Below are 15,464 nucleotides of genomic sequence, written 5' to 3' on the forward strand. Positions count from 1 at the left end.
ATCTTTTTTTATTCCTGTTATAAATGTGAATTGCTATTGCAGTTTTTCTGCTATTATCCCAATACTGTACTTAAGTTTGGTCAGTTGTGGTTGTATTTACTATTTATTCCATTTGATTCACAGGAAATAACATTAGGATGGGGTTATGACTGAACTAGGAAATTAATGAACACAGCTTGGAAATCCTGGATTCTAAAACTGAAAAGTTCCTTTATATAAGCTTTCTTTTCTTACCTCTGGATTTAGTAACAGGTTATGTTTCTGATCAGACTTTTTGTGAGGTGGTTATAAGGATGATTACGGTGGTTATGTAAGATGGTTAGATCACATTTAGCAAACATCTTTATAACTGATGTGTGTCAAGTAAATAGAAACATGAATAATAATTAGAGAATGACACATTTTGGATTGGTGCTCATTTCATCCATACTTCCTTATCATGGAAATTGTTTGATTTATAGCCCATTTTATCTAGGCAGGCTTGGTTTATCCCATGTACTTATAGACCCAGAAGAAATAATGAAGAGAAATCCAGAAACTTCTTTGGGACCCATATAGATTTTGTGACATGGTTCATACCAAAATTAGCTGGATTATTCAGATTAGCTTTCCAGATTTGAACTAAAAATATGATTTTCTGGTTGCACAAAAAGCAATTGGAACTGGAGCAGGACATATTGAGTTTTATGCATATTAAATTTATGGGGGCTTTACCAAGAAGAGAAAGAGAAATTTTGAGCAAATTGAAAGAAAGTAAGAGAGTTTTAGAATGTGAATGCGTCATACAGAGCAAGGGAGAATAAAAAGAAACAATTCATATCGTTAAGTTTACCACAGTACCTTGAAGCCAGAACTTGCTATAGAGCTAATCTCCATGAAGCCTGGCTCTCTGTGAATCATGTATTTAAATCCCCATGAAAACTACCTCTTCCTTATTGCACCATCTGTATTCTTGTAATACTCATTTCTGTCACCATTAACCACAATTTCTTGCAATCAAAAAAGCTAAAGAGAAACAAGAGTATCCTATGGCGAATGGGTTCACAAAGGAGACTGTGATATATAAATGAGGGGTGGGTGAATCTCATTATGATAATGCTCTCAAAATGAATCTTCAAATGTGAATAAGTGTCCAATGATGGAAGAGGATATTAAAGGAAAAAAATAACATAGAAAAAAATATGAAACATTCAGATTTAAAGGTCTACAACTAGTTTAGAATAGCTGAAGCAGGAGTCCTAGAAAGGATCTAGTAAAAGATAGGTCAGAGGTAAGAGTGGAAATCTTAAGATGGAGGCACATATATATCCCACTATGAAGTTTAGATTTGATATTGAAGGTGATAAAAAAGTTATGAAAGACTTAATGCAGGACAAGGCATGCCTGCACTTGCATTTTAGAATGTTTTAGAAATATAATTTCAAGGAGAGGAAGATTAAAAGCTGGAAGGTCAATGTGTATAAGGTAGCAATGTCAACTTGGATAATGCCTTACCCTGGTAGGGAAAACAGACACAAAAAATATTAAGACCTTATAATCAACTGAATATAATTATTGATCCAATATGAAGTATGTAGGTAACAGAGTCTACAAAGACTCCAAATGAATTACTTTCCTGGTAATGGACAAAAAGTTTCAGATTGGGAGCCAATAATAGATTCAGTTTTGCCAGGTACATTTCGTTACATTCAGCCTCTTATCTAGTTTCTTAGACCAAGAATCTTGGGCACATCCTTGATCTTTCTTTCTCTATTATAGCAACTCTACAGAGTAGCAGATAAAATGATCCCAAATCTTACCATTTCTTGCCACCTTTATTGATACATGTTAGTGATTAAAAATATCTGCTTGCAAATCAGTACCTTGATGCATGTGTTAATGTTCTACCTTTGCCATCAAGTCAATATGGTTGGAGCTTATTGCTGAGTGAGAAGACTGATGGAAGATGTCAGGCAGACAATCAGAATTCAGACTGACATGGCTATGCAGGCTAGGTAAGTCATTTGGAATGGAATTTATTTTGCATTTGAGAAGAAGCTACTGGAGTGCTTTAACTAGACAAGTGGAGTATGTGATGAAATTTTTAAACAAACACTGATGTTTGGAGAACTGAATACAGGATGGCAAGGATAGAAATAGGAAATAATCCTGTAATGTAAACAAAGATGGTTGAATTTCTTTTCCTTTACTGAATCAAACTTGTTTCTAGTCTCAAGGCATTATGCTTGCTGTTTCTTTGCCTGGATGGTTTTAGCCCCAGATTTTCATGTGGCTTATCGATAAGATTTCGGGACCGCCACCCCTCTGAGTCCTTCCTTCAACATCCTACCCAAGTAGCTTTTCCTCTTGTTGTTCACTGACCAATAATTCTGCTGTGGTTTTTCAAAACGCATGGTAATCTCTGAAACACATAGTAATTTTCAAAACACATAGTAATCTCTGAAATTATATTACTTATATACTTGTTTATATTCTGTATTCCCCCCATTAGAGTATCAGGTCCATGAAGACAGGAAATGTATTCTTCTTGTTGACACTGTGTTTTCCATATCCACCATAGTACTTAGAGTGATATATGTATACAATACATGTTTGTGACTAGATTGGGATGTGAAAGAAAAATAAGATATAATTTAAAATTTGTGAGATATTTGCTTAAAGATGACAAGTGAAAGAGACTGGCCAAGAACAAGGGGTTGCTTTAACTTTGAAGATAAGGGGGAGAATTTTGACCTGCACTGGCAATTTGTGGGTTGACAGTAAATAAAAGTATTATTTTCGAAGATTGTAGAAAGTAAATTATAAACTTAAAATTAATAAAAAAGGAAAGTTTTTTCTTTTTTAAATAAGTTTCTATTTAGTACCAGGCACTTGCTAGGTACTAGCAATATGTTTAAACTCATATATGCCTCCAAGAGCCATGATATGTTTTCTTTATTAATTCAGAATTATTTCAATAAAATACATATATATTTTTCCTCTCTCTCTCTACATATATATCATATATATATATATATTTAAGCATGAAGAGTTAAATCTGTTAAAAGCAACGTACTTACAGAATAGTGAAAAAATCACATGTAAAATACATAGCATTCATTAAATTCAATATTGAAAAATATTTATATCTCTTTGGGCATAACAAATACAGAAGCTATTTGTATTTGGGAAAAAATGTTTTTTATATATTGGTCACTAAACTGTGAAGTAACATGTCTTTGTTGTTTTATATTTACCTGCCTTGGATAAGCCCAGATTTGACTAACAATAAAAATTTCCACTGTTAAAATGCCTGCAGAAATATTGTTCATGTTAAATTATAACCAGATACTCATGCTTACAGTGCCAGGCTATCAATAAAACAATTCAAAGTTTATAGCACAGTGGTACATTGTACCCAGTGTTGTTATTGTGACATATTATGATACCTTGTGCTATATTATACTGTAATTCAGACATTAACTTATGTGACTATTATTCTTTATCCAGAAAAGGATAGTATTCTAATTTCCTGCAAAAAGATGTAATATGCATATTTCAGACTACAAAATATATCTATTTCCATAGTAGTAGTTTCAATTATTTATTGGGATTCTTCATAATATACTAGTAAACATATTTTAAATTAACTTGTGAAAATAAGCAAATACATAAGTAAAATAAAATAAGCAAAGAGCTTCAAGCTAATGAGATCCTGGAACATGTGAATATATTATTTTAACAAAGCACTGACTGTACATTAGTGTCCTAGTTCTTTTTCATCTGTGTTCCTCAGGCTAGTGGGGGAAGGGATTTACAATAGTACAGGTGTGGAAAACCATTTTGCTTTCTCTTTTCCAAACTTTTAAAAAACTTATCCCTTAGAGATAAATTATTAGGCAAAGGAAATGGGATAATAAGGAGTTGTGGGAACTAAAAATAATTTTTTAGAAGGAACCTATATTATCATTCCTGTATGCTAGGGCTGAAGATGGACACACAGTACCACCACTGCTGACCACACACACACACACAAGAACAAACACACTTTATATCTTTAAAATATTACAATATTGTAGAAAATAAAATCTATACTTAGGAAAATATAGAGAGTTCAAATATAGTCCTCCTATAAATAGGTATATCCCCAACAACTCTTTTTTAAAATAATTTCTCTGGAAGGTTATAGCAGTGGGGTGAGAAGGTAAAATGAGAGGATGAAACACTGAACTATCAACCTATGATTAAATGATAGCAGGTTTGATTTTATTTATTTTACCTTTTGGTCATCAAGTATTCCCTGTGAACCAGGAGTTTCACAGCTAAATAAGACTGATAATCACTGAAGTAGGTTATCTCTGCAATTCAGCAGTAACATTGTAGAAATTCAGGGAAAAAGGAAATGTAGGATATATACAAATGATAAAATGAATCTAAACACCAGTGTTTTGCCTTCATTTAGTATAAATGAATAACCTTGAGTAAAGATGCTAATATATATTTCAAATGATACACTAAGTTTTAATGAGGAAGTACAGTGTTCAAGAGAGTTCCAGGACATTTAAATCCAGTATATCTAATTCATTAATACATTAGTTTTTTAAAAATCTTCAATCTCTGTATTAATACCTTCATTTTAAGAGTAAGAATAATTTGTTGACTCATAAAACTAAAACAACATACTCGATGTTACACATTTAATTAATTGTTGGAAAGAGGCTCTCAAAGCAGTTTAAAAAACACTCCATAGCCTATTCTCTTAAACTACACTGCACTGCTATGAAATTTCATAAAAATCTCAAAAACTTGTGTTAAAACATTTTGGAGTATTGCATTCAGTTATATGAATACTTGTATGTTTTTTCAAACTTAGATCGAAGAAATTGCAAAAGTGAAATATCTACAGAGGTAGAGAATAAATAATAGAAAATGCTTCATGAATTGAATATTTTACTAGAGTTTTTACCATATCTTCTATTGGTGATTATCCAACATAAAAATGCATGGAAAAGACTTGGAGAGTTTTCATAAGAGAGCAAATACAAGAATGATGGAAAATATGATATGTAAAGAAAGAGTAGAAGAATTGGGAATATCTTGTCTGAAAGGCCTAGACAGATTTAATAACTATACTCAAACATATAAGAGGTTATGCTTATTAGCATGGTTTCCAAGCATCTTTACAGTGGAAGCAACAGAAAATAACAGCTTAAAGAACTTACAGAACAGTATGCAGCATCCCTTGCCTCTCCCTATAACTATAACTCAATCATTAGAGTTGAAATTTTTTACAGTTTCTAGAACTCTTCAGAGAATAGTAAAAATGCTAAAAATAATATATGGAAGAGAATAAAGGGCTATAGATGAGGAAACATTGTTCTGGTTTTAATTTTATAACTAATTACCTCTGTGACTCTGTTTAAGACCTTTCATTGGTCTGAATTTCATACACCTTGTTTGAAAAAAGATACAGCTGGACTCTAATGGTGACTTTTGATCTTTTGAGTCATGAACATTTTGAAACTATGATGAAAGTCCTATCTCCTCTCTCTGGAAAAATGACTTGCACTTAGAATTGTACTTTTACTTTCAGGAATACAATAACAACCTGCAGTTTACTCATGGATATTCTCTAGACGTTCCTAATAACTAAATAATTTCAGACTCAGAGTCTACAATTGCATAAAACTCCAGAATCTCCCTTTTGTTTATATGTTACCACTATTTGGAGTGTAGATTCATATTTTGCTAATATCTCTTTTATATCAGAGTAATACAAGCAAAACTTCCCATTGATTATGTAATAAAGAAGAGCAAAAGAACTGCAATAATTTCCTTGAAACAAGAGAGCAGAAACCCTGTCTACTTTGACTGGCATTGACTCCTTTAGTGGCTGACATGTAGCTGATATAAACAAACAAAAACTTCCTTCAAAAATATTTGGATCATCTTCATCTGCCCAGACCTAAAAAGGAGGGCGAGAGACAGAAAATTTAAACAATAGATCTGGAAGACAGGTACATCATCTTTGTCTACATTCCGCTGGCCATAACCTGATCACATCATCTTACCTTCCTCCAAGATAGGGGGAGAGACAAGGATAATTTAGCTTTGCACCCAGGAAGAAAAGAATGATTTGATGGACACTTAGGAATTTCTTCTAAGACAGCATTGTCCCATCATTCCTTAATTAATCATTTCTTTCCCATATTGGTTGACTCAGATCTAGGATATTTTTTCCATTATTTTAGTATCTGCCTCTGGTAAGAGCTGCTTATCAGTAACTGTCCTTCCTTATCTATTCTGTCTTATGGACAAATACTTTCCTTACCTTCTCTCATTTGTATGATACAAGTTAGTCTCACTGGATAATTCCAAACTGGAAATATGAACTAGGAACTAGGCTGAAAGAGTTTTACCTCAAATACTGTCCTCTGTTACTGACCACAATTTCATTCCTTTTCAGTTATGGTTGGGTTTCTAGATTTATTGAAGGCCTTGATAAAGGATCATTTGATACCTCTGCCAAAATCTTAAAAGAGAAATGTGCCTTGATTTAAAAAAAAACTTATCAAATGAAGAAAGCCTTACTTTTCCGGTAATTAGAGCTCAACAGCTGAGACTCTTTTAAAGTACAGAAGGGTCTACTTCCAAAATATTCCAAGGTATCTAGAAATAACTTGAGATAATTTCATTCCTCAGTTCCCCATTGTAACAACAGCCTCCAGACCAAAATACCCTTCCCATTTCCCTTAGCTTGACTAAACCTTAGAAGGCTTCTTCCTGCCTTTAGGCTCTTGACCTCCCTTTGCTTAGAACATTTACTTTAGAAAACCTGTAATTGAAAATTCTTTCTCCTTCTCCACCCTTTTGAAATGTAAATCTTTTAAAAATCATCTTTCCAGTTTTGCGACCAAGGACTGTCTTTCTTAAGGACCTGGGAGGCATCTTTTTGAAATGTAATCATCAAGGAAGAAAGAGCTACTGCCTTCCAGTCTAATTCCAAGTTGTAAAATTCCTTCCTGCCTTGAAGATAGGAGAAAGTTGACTTTTCCATAGGTTACATCAATTAACAAACAGAACAGTCTACTATCCTTTGCCCCACATCTTAAAAACTCACGAATCTTTTAAAATTTTTTTTGAATGGAGGTAAGTTCAGACTGCTTTGTTTTCTCTTCCCTATTGCAATAGTCTTTAATAGTCTTCACTATCCATATAACTTTTATAGTTTCAATTTTTGCTTGACACTGCCTGGGAACTTACCTGATTTTTGCCTCAAATCTTGGTTCTACCCTTAATTATTTGCTCTCAGGCTTTTGCTAGTTTTAATTATTCATATAATCTTATTCTTTATTTTTGATCAATTCTAATAAAGCTGATTACATCCACTAATCTTGCTGAATCTACCTTCATGGTGCAACAAGGCTATCTTGTATGACCAAGCTGGTGGTGTTGCAAACAGTCTTGTATTGTCTAAATTTCCATCTATCTCATGCCAGGTCATAACTGAGCCAGCCATGAAATCTGCCTCTTCATGAATCCAGACTTCCTGCTCCTCTGCTGAACTGGTCTATTCTTATTCCTTCTACATTTCCAGTCACAGATCAGTTCCTGAATTATCATATATACATAAGTTTTCCCACTGTTGCCAAAATCTTGGCTCTCTGTGCACTGATGCCGAACAGAAATATGGAGACAGAGTTATGGAGGAGAAAGAAAGAGTGGCTTTATTTCTTTGCCAGGCAAAGGGGGAACACAGTAAGCTAGTGCCTCAAGACCTGTGCCCCCCTCACTGCGGAACAGGGAGAGGTTATATAGTTGGGGTAGTGGTCAGAGGTATGTGATAAGGATCAAGGCAGTAACTGTCTTGCATTCTTCTTTCTCCTGCAAAGTTTCAAAAGGGTGGGATTGCTGACAAGATTAGGGTGTGTGAAGGGTCTCAGGTGGTCTCCTAATCTTGATGAGCTTTTCTGGTCCCTTTAATTTTGCCTCAGGTGGTTTTGTGGCTTCTCCTCCCTTGATTAGCAACAGTTCAAACCTGCCCTTTGGAACTCAGGGAATTTCATGGAGGTTGGAGTCTTGCCTACAAGAAATGGGGGACAAAAAAACCTCCATGCCCAGGAGCCCCACAGGGCCCTGCTCGGCATCACCACCTTGTTTTCATGCTTTCATATGGCCCTTGCCCTTATGACACAACTAGTTACTTCATCAACCTTAATTCCACATATTATCTATTTTGGGTTTGTTGTGGTGCCCGATGCTTCCACGGTAATGGACGAAGCGCTTCACTTGCTTTTCCCAAATCCATAGCCTCACCTTTTGCAAATGTTTTCTTATTTGTTGCAAACATTTTCCTAACTTTATTTTTTTAGTCTACTCTCTTTACATTAGTGAGGAATTTCTTAATTTTTTTTTTATGAACTAGAAATAGAAATGGAAGGCACAAATCAGCTGGAAGAGAGCTTGATCTATAAAAAGTAATCAATTGAGGCTAGTTATATCATTGGTGGGATATTACTACATTGAGTTGGATTCTAGGCTTACTTCCATTGAATATTTCACTGAATCTCTGACCTGATGAATAAACTAATTCATAATTTTCTTTATGCATTACAACAAGAGCTCTCTCCATCTTTTACTTTTTGTGACCACCCTTACAGTACTTTTTCCACTTTCAGATCTGCTTATTATTCAAGGTGAAATTTCTGAATGGAGGCAGAATAAGATACACTGATGAGAGAGAAAGAGAGAGAGAGACTGAGCAAAATATTGTATCTCCTGACAAAATAAATATCTCTGTATCTCTTTTCTGGAAGGGTAGCTACACAGTTTTGGTGTAGACCTCGGGTCTTTGAAGCAAGTACAAGAAGGTAAAACTTTTTTTTTTTTTACTCAGTCATACTGGGTGTCAGCTTCTCTCAGAAAATATAGTGACACAATGTGTCAATCCAAGTCCATATATCAAGATGAACTCTTTCTTTGACTGTCTCTTATTATGAAAAATTCTGTTAATTTTACAGGTAGAGAGAATAGAATAAACCTCTAAATATATATCATTCAGGTTAAAAATGATTAACATTTTTCTAAACTTGTTTCATCTCTTTTCAATTTCTCCCTTCTTCCCTCCTTTTTTATTCTCTCTTTCTATGATGAAGTATTTCTAAGCAAATCTCAATCCTTCATAGCTTTTCACTCATCGTGTGACTATAAAAAGTAAGACCATTTTCTTAAATAATCTCAATGCCATTATCATATCTAACAAAATTCCTTAGTATCATTAGTATCTGATTTATACAATGAATTCTTCATAGATTTTATTTAAATTTTCCCAGAGTTTGGCACAAGGTTAGACTTAAAATGAGATTTTTGGAGGTCTAATGAAGGCATCGGCATGCCTGAATTATTTGACAGCCAGAGTGAATCATTTTTTAACATCCACCTTATCTACATGACACAACTATTTTCAGGAATAGTAATAAAATGAAACAAGTGTCAATAATGGCCAGAAAAAGGATAGATAGTTTTATTTTATCAAACTTCATATGTATGAAATTATTGCAGAAAAATAAAATCATATATAAAATAAAGAGAAAATAATGGATTTTTACTTTTTAATTACATTAAGTATAATTTTTGTAACGAAGGAAAAACATATGCCTTTATATTACTCTGTTGCATTAATAAATAACATTGCAATTTTTTTGTTTTTGACCCTTAACTTACACAAATTTGTCAGTGGCTTCTTTAAAATTAATCTTCTTCATGTCCAATAGCTATTATAGGCAGATTTGTCAATCTATTTTCTCTCTTTATTGGTCAGTGTGTTTCTTATTAATTTTAATTTTGAAAAACATTTTAATTTTCAAATTATTCTTTCATATGAAGTAACATATACAAATCATTAAGAAAAGTCTTAAATATAAGTTATGTAAAGATTCATAAAAACCCTACTTGGGAATCTGTTAGAGTGTTTTCTTTTCCTGCTGTAACAAATTTTCCATTAAAATATCTTAAAATACAAAAATACATCATAAATTTCAAGTATATTTATTAAAAACTTCTAAAGTTATTTTTCTTCTAAAAAAGTTAATAAAAGTGGCTAAACATTGACATTGCTGATTCATTAATTCATAATGAGTATCCAGTGCTTGATGAAAGTAATCAAGGAAATAAAATATTTCTCTTTGGAAGTCTTTGGCAGTATAAGATGAGCATCTTTTGTCAGTTCTCCAGGCATTCTTCTTTGAAATTCGAATCTACTTTTGTTTGGAAGGTTCCATTTCCTTACTTTTGTGGTTACATAATGAATGGCCAACTCTGCTATTTCCATGCCCAGATTTTCAAAGAATGATTTCAAAGCTTAGTGTTTCACTGTACATTTTTCAAGGCTGATTCTGGCTGTTTGTGAATATGTTTTGCTTCTGATTAACCTCATTTAAAGCTTCACATAGGGGGAAAAGGTAACTGATAAAAGAAAAATTGCATACAGTTCTTGCAAAAAGAATTACATAACACTTTTGAGGTTGGAGACAAAATGCACTGAAAGAAGGTAAAATAATTGTGAATTCTTACAAACTTACTCTCAAGATGAGCTTGTGTAGCTAAGTCTCAGAACTTTGGGGGATGTCTGTGTAACTAGAAATTCTCCTTATTAACTTCCACATAGAAATTCTTTGTATTAATGTTTATTAAAGGGTAAATAATACAAATGTAATAAGATGAAGCTTACAGATATATTACTGAAACTAAATGTTAACCTCAGTAATTGTTTAGAACTTAGGCTAACAAAAGATAGTTTCCGATATTGTTTAGCATTGTTAAATCACGGTGAGAAAACAAAGCTGACAGACTTTCAGTTGGTGTTTTCATTTTCTCTACAATGTACACACATTGCCCTCATTGCCTTTACCCAAAGTAGACTGTTCTCATTACCCCACTCTTGGCATACAACTGAATGAGGACACACAAGCCTTCTCTCATTTTTACTGTGGGATACTGGAAAGGTTGAATCAGGGCAGCCAGCATCTCTCTCATTAGCCCTTGCAAAATTCCCTATTGTTTCCAGTCTCTTGTGTGCTGAGTCAACCACTGACACTGAACCCAGATTTGTAAAACAAATCTGTGCACAAACCCTCCAATTGTTTCCTCCTGCCTGTAGAATAATGCCTTAAATTCCTGGTGCAAAAATCTTTCCTGTCTGTTTCCTCACCCCCACCCCAAATCCCCATTCCCCCACCCTCACAATCTCTCCTTCTGTCAGCCGTGTGTCCCAGGTTCTGTTACACCTATGAGCCCTTGCACACGTTGCTCTTTTTTTTTTTTTTTTTTTAATTAGGAAACTAATTTTGAGTGGGGAAGTTAGGATAAAATATTTAAAATTTAAGGCCCAGAAAAAATACCCATTCGTCTGAGAATATTCCTGACATCTATCACACAGAATGCATTTTTCTGGGTCCACAGCTTTAGGGCCAGTCTTATTCCTCTTCAAATCTCTGGTGTGAAGAATGTGAACACCATATGTTCAGTAAATGCTTTTGGTTAAAAAAAAAAGTATGAACTGGGATTCTGTTGGAGCAAAACACATTTATATTTGTTACAAAAGATTTCAAATAGATAGTTTAAACATGAAAACAAGTAACTATGTTTAATTACATCTTCAGAGATGTTTTAAATCCATAAAACTCACCTATTGTGAAAAGTTTATTTGCTATATTCTGATTATAGCAACTAACTTGAGATCCCTTTCAACTTTCTATATCTTACTGTATTATTTATACATATTTTTTACTGGTTTCCTCATCACTTTCTGTATGTCTATATTTATAGGTATATAAATGAATAATGAGAGAGATTGGGGTGGGGAGAGAGAGGGAGGGAGAAAGAGAGCAAGAGCCTATTGTGCACAGAATTGTGCCTATGACTGCAGAATTCATCATGGCTGGAACTGATTCAATGGCCAATATTTTAGAAATCCTGAAAATATTGAGATGTATACGTTTTCATTGATGTTCTATTTCTGCCTTCAAATCATGCTTGTGTGTAGCCCAGTTTTTAAAAAAAACATATTAGGCCTAATTAGGGTGAAAAATGATAAAACGTGGGTTAGTATATTCCTTAGCTACATTCACTGTCAAGTATTCATAAAGAACCCAGTGCATACAATGTACATTGCTAAGTACTATATGCCATATGATATACACCATGTTATATATTTATCACGTGTTAAATTCAGTTATGGAAGACAATGTAACTGTGACCAAGGAGCTCACAGGATGGTGGTGTTGAAGGTCAGTATGCAACTATTGACATTGTAGTATTGCTATCAGTTTTCCTGGAAAAGTTTTCTAGTACCCTGCTAGTCCTGTATGGAAAAGTATCACTTGATGTGCTCTCATACTGCCTAGGGAACCTCTCCATCACTGCAGTGCACTCATTGTGTTATAGTATCATTATATAACTCACCAGAGTGTGAGTTCCTTGAAGACAGACATAAAAGATAGACTTATCATTTTCCCTCTCTGATGCCTAGAATCCAGTGCATTGTATATTCCTTATATGATTGTTGAATGCATTTATAACTATATTTATATAAATATATATATCCTATTTCACATGCATTTTCTTCGAGAAGGTGCAGTGTGTGTATAACTAAATTTCTTTAAGCACTGTTTTGTTAGCGCTTTCACAAATTCTGGAAAATTTACCATAGTGTAAAGGATTGTGTTTGCCAAAAGAAAGACTGAAAAAAAAAAGATTAGTTAAAACTTTACTCTTTGGTTCTCAGGGATTTGAGAAACAGCGATGAAGATGACCATGAGCAGAAAAGGTTTTGTTTTCCTTCTGACCAAACATTGCCATTTCTATTAAGTTAAAAGAAATTGTTTATCAGTCTCTCCAGAGACATTGATGTGGGAAAAATATATGGAACAAAAATGGGAATAATTATTTTCAGTTAGCTGTAGTTTATTTTCTTACCTTATAATTATAATAGTTGTTATAAAGAGTATGTTCAATTGTACACAGCTTCTATGATTTAAAAATTCAAAGTTTCGGGGAGACCTTCAGGATGGCGGAGGAGTAAGACGTGGAGATCACCTTCCTCCCCACAAATACATCAGAAATACATCTACATGTGGAACAACTCCTACAGAACACCTACTGAACCCTGGCAGAAGACCTCAGACTTCCCAAAAGGCAAGAAACTCCCCCACATACCTGGGTAGGGCAAAAGAAAAAAGAAAAAACAGAGACAAAAGAATAGGGATGGGACCTGCACCTCTGGGAGCGAGCTGTGAAGGAGGAAAAGTTTCCACACATTAGGAAGCTCCTTCACTGGCAGAGATGGGGGGGGGTGGCGGGGGGCGGGAAGCTTCGGAGCCACGGAGGAGAGCGCAAAGCGGGTGCAGAGGGCAAAGCAGAGAGATTCCCGTACAGAGGATCGGTGCTGACCAGCACTCACCAGACTGAGAGGCTTGCCTGCTCACCCGCCAGGGCGGGTGGGGGCTGGGAGCTGAGGCTGTGGCTTCAGAGGTCAGATCCCAGGGAGAGGACTGGGGTTGGCTGCGTGAACACAGCCTGAAGGGGCTAGTGCGCCATGGCTAGCTGGCAGGGAGTCCGGGAAAAAGTCTGGACCTGCCTAAGAGGCAAGAGACCATTGTTTCAGGGTGTGCAAGGAGAGGGGATTCAGAGCACCGTGTAAATGAGCTCTAGAGATGGGCATGAGCCGCAGCTATCAGTGTGGACACCAGAGACGGGCATGAAGCGTTAAGGCTGCTGCTGTAGACACCAAGAAGCCTGGGCGCAAGCACAGGTCACTATCCACACCTCCCCTCCTGGGAGGCTGTGCAGCCCATCACTGCCAGGGTCCCGTGATCCAGGGACAATTTCCCTGGGAGAACACACAGCGCATCTCAGGCTGTTGCAATGTCACACCAGCCTCTGCCACCTTAGGCTCGCCCTGCATTCCATACCCCTCCTTCCCCCTGGCCTGAGTGAGCCAGAGCCCCCTAATCAGCAGCTACTTTAACCCCATCCTCAGGCGACCTACACACAGAGGCGGGGCCAAATCCAAAGCTGAACCCCAGGGGCTGTGCGAACAAAGAAGAGAAAGGGAAATTTCTCCCAACAGCTTCGGGAGCAGTGGATTAAATCTCCACAATCAATTTGATGCACCCTGCATCTGTGGAATACCTGAATAGACAACAAATCATCCCCAAATTGAGGCCGTGGACTTTGGGAGCAACTGTAAACTTGGGGTTTGCTTTCTGCATCTAATTGGCTTCTGGTTTTATGTTTACCTTAGTTTAGTATTTAGAGTTTATTATCATTGGTAGATTTGTTTATTGATTTGGTTGTTCTCTTCCTCCTTTTTTTTTTTATATATAGATATATATATTTTTTTCCTTTTTCTCTTTTTGTTAGTGTTTACATGTACGCTTCTTCGTGTGATACTCTATGCATACTTTTGCTTTTACCATTTGTCCTAGGGTTCTGTCTGTCCTTTTGTTTTGTTGTTATTTTTATTTATTTATTTATTTTAGTATAGTTTTTAGTGCTTGTTTTCATTGGTGGATTTGTTTTTTGGATTGGTTGCTTTCTTCTTTCTTTTTTTTTAATTACTTTAAAATTGTTTTTATTTTTAATAATTATTTTTTATTTTTTATTTTAATAACTTTATTTTATTTTTTCTTTCTTTCTTACTTTTTTTCTCCCTTTTCTTCTGAGCTGTGTGGCTGACAGGGTCTTGGTGCTGTGGCCGGGTGTCAGGCCTGTGCCTCTGAGGTGCGAGAGCTGAGTTCAGGACATTTGTCCACCAGAGACCTCCTGGCTCCACATAATATCAAGTGGAGAAAGCTCTCCCAGAGATCTCCATCTAACCACTAACACCCAGCTCCACTCAATGACCAGGAAGTGCTGAATACCCTGTGACAAACAACTAGAAAGACAGGAACACAACTCCACCCATCAGCAGGGAGGCTGCCTAAAGTCATAATAAGGTCACAGACACCCCAAAACTCACCACTGGTCATGGTCCTGCCCACCAGAAAGAAAAGGTCCAACCTCATCCACCAGAACATAGGCAGTAGTTCCCTCCACCAGGAAGCCTACACAACCCACTGAACCGACTTTAGCTACTGAGGGTAGACACCAAAAACAACGGGAACTGTGAACCTACAGCCTGAGAAAAGGAGACTCCAAACACAGAAAGTAAAGCAAAAGGAGAAATAAACAGCAGAGGAAGGAGCAAGGTAAAAACCCAGCAGAACAAACAAATGAACCGGAAATAGGCAGTCTACCTGAAAAAGAATTCATAGTAATGATAGTAAAGATGATCCAAAATGTTGGAAATAGAATGGAGAAAATGCAAGAGATGTTTAACAAAGACCTAGAAGAACTAAAGAGCAAACAAACAATGATGAACAACACAATAAATGAAATTAAAAATTCTCCAGAAGGAATCAATAGCAGAATAACTGAGGCAGAAG

This window comes from Eschrichtius robustus, chromosome 6 (genome assembly GCF_028021215.1).
Source record: "Eschrichtius robustus isolate mEscRob2 chromosome 6, mEscRob2.pri, whole genome shotgun sequence".
NCBI lineage: Eukaryota > Metazoa > Chordata > Mammalia > Artiodactyla > Eschrichtiidae > Eschrichtius > Eschrichtius robustus.